The sequence below is a fragment of the Microtus ochrogaster genome, chromosome 24 (genome assembly GCF_000317375.1).
Source record: "Microtus ochrogaster isolate Prairie Vole_2 chromosome 24, MicOch1.0, whole genome shotgun sequence".
NCBI classification, from domain to species: domain Eukaryota; kingdom Metazoa; phylum Chordata; class Mammalia; order Rodentia; family Cricetidae; genus Microtus; species Microtus ochrogaster.
Window position 1 is genome coordinate 10,004,926 of NC_022024.1, and position 2,326 is coordinate 10,007,251.

At 40.8% G+C, this 2,326-nt stretch overlaps 1 protein-coding gene across 1 annotated transcript in view; it reads left to right on the top strand.

Annotated features, from left to right (window-relative positions):
• The window catches only part of Myrfl (myelin regulatory factor like), a 108,798-nt gene that overhangs the window by 26,808 nt on the left and 79,664 nt on the right, over window positions 1-2,326 (top strand). The gene's annotated exons all lie outside the window — the stretch shown is intronic.

Genomic DNA, 2,326 nt, shown 5'->3' on the forward strand with positions numbered 1-2,326 from the left:
AAAAGAAAAAAAGCCTGGTCTGCCTCAGGATCATAAGAACTAAACTCACATGTTCATGATCATGTCACATGTTTTCCCTGATTTTATTCTCATGTGGCCGTGGTTGACCGATCCGGAATTTGATGTTTAAGTAAGGCAGAGATTGAGATTGTTTCCCCAGATGCCCAGCCATGGTGTTCTCTTCCTAGTGTTCATTGAATAACTAATGTTAAAGTATATAGTTTGCCATGCAGTAAAACTCCATGTATTTTAATACTGTTGCTTTATCTCACGCACCTTATGTCTGTCTCTTCAAGGTGTCCACGTATATAGCTCTTACTTTTTTTTCCTGCATTGTTTTGTATATTTGTTCCTCTAAAGAATAGATATTTTAGTTGTTTGTTTCAGACAGGGTCTCTCTATGTAGTTCTCACTGTATAGACCAGGTTGGCCTTGAACTCACAGAGATCCTCCTTCCTCTGCCTTTGGAGTGCACCACTACATCCAGCTAGGAAGAATTTTTTTTCTAATAAATTTATTTATTTATTAATTATTTATTAATTATCATCTCATCTGAGTTTCCCTTCTCTCCTCCCAGCCCTTCTCCCAACCTCCCCCTGTTCCCACCCCCCTAATCCACTCCTGAAGGCGTAAGTCACAAACAATGCCACAGCAGTTTGGAATTATGATTAATAGGGTGGTATTTATTTAAAGGGGAAAAAACTTACAGATCACCGTCAGCCCTCTGCGCAACCAGGAAGTTGCCGGCGGAGCAGGAAGTGAAGAGAGAGAGGAGAGGGAAGTGGCCACTTTTTAAAAGGAAGAGAGACCACGCCCCAATGGGCTGGTATCTCAGCGGCTATAGGCTGGAGGAGCGGAAGGACCTCCCGCAACACACTCCTGCTGTTTCTGTTTAGGAAAGGGTAGGTCTCCCATGAGTATCAACAAAACATGGCTTATCAAATTGCAGGAAGACTCAGCACCTCCCCATGTATTAAGGCTGGGCAAGGCAACCCTGTATCAGGAGTAGGGTCTCAAAAGTCGGTGAAAGAGCCAGAGACAGCCCCTGTCCCAGTGTTAGGAGCCCTACAAGAAGACCAAGCTACACAACTCTATGACATATATGCAGAATGACTACCTCAGCCCCAGTCAGTCTCTGTGGTTGTCCATTCAGACTCTGTGAGTTTCTGTGAACTTCCCCAACAAACAACAAAAAGCCTAAAACACCAAGCAAACATTTAAGAACACTTTTTAATTCGTTTCTTATTTTAGCATATTACATAATAGGTTTCATTCATTCAGGAAGACTGATTGGGGCTGAGCTAGACATTCTGCATATATGTTATAGAGTTGTGTAGCTTGGTCTTCTTGTAGGGCTCCTAACACTGGGACAGGGGCTGTCTCTGTTCATTGTTGGCTCTTGGCTCCCCAGACCCGAAACAATCACACAGAAATCAGTATTAATTGCAATACTGTTTGGCCAATAGCTTAAGCATATTTCTAGCAGACTCATATCTTAAATGAACCCATTTCTATTAGTCTGTGTATTGCCATCTGGTTGTGGCTTACCAGCAAGGTTCCCGTGGGCTCCAGTGCCTGTCTCCTGTGGGCTACTACATGACTTCTCCTGGACTTCATTTTCTTTCTCCCAGCATTCAGTTTAGTTTTCCCACCTAGATCTATTCTGCTAAGCCACTGGCTGAAACAACTTTATCCATTAACCAATAAAAGCAACACATAGACAGACGGGCTTCCCACACCAGCTATTTTCAATGTATTCATTGTATTCATCTGAATGTTAATTGCCATTGTTTATATAAGAACAATTAATTTTATGTTTTATTTTAGCTAACCATCCTTTTGATGCTCTGGTCATTTTTTTTTCTCTTGAGTTTGCTAAGTATAAAATAATTTTAACTGCTGGCAAAGTGTTTATTTTATTAGTTACTGAGTATGTATGATGTGTGTGTGTGTGAAGGCAGGCAGGTGTGTATGGGGATTAAAAGACAATGTTTCCCTCCTCGCTCTATAGTTTCCAGGGATCAAACTCAGGTGGTCAGGCTCGCAGAGAGAGCCAGGTGGCCAGCCTCACACAGAAAGTTCTTTTTAGCCTGCTGAGCCTTCTCACCAATCCACAGAATTTTTTTTATTATTTTTTTCACAGAATGTTTCTGTCTTCCTTTTGAGACTTATTTCATGCTGCATTTTATATTCTTTTAAAATTCTAATAATATTTGCTATAATCGGTGAGAACTAAATTTTTTTTTTATTTTGTAAGTCAGGGAGAAGGGCAGGAGCATTATATTTTAGGAAGTCTAACAAAAAATGTAAAGAATGCATTGAACGC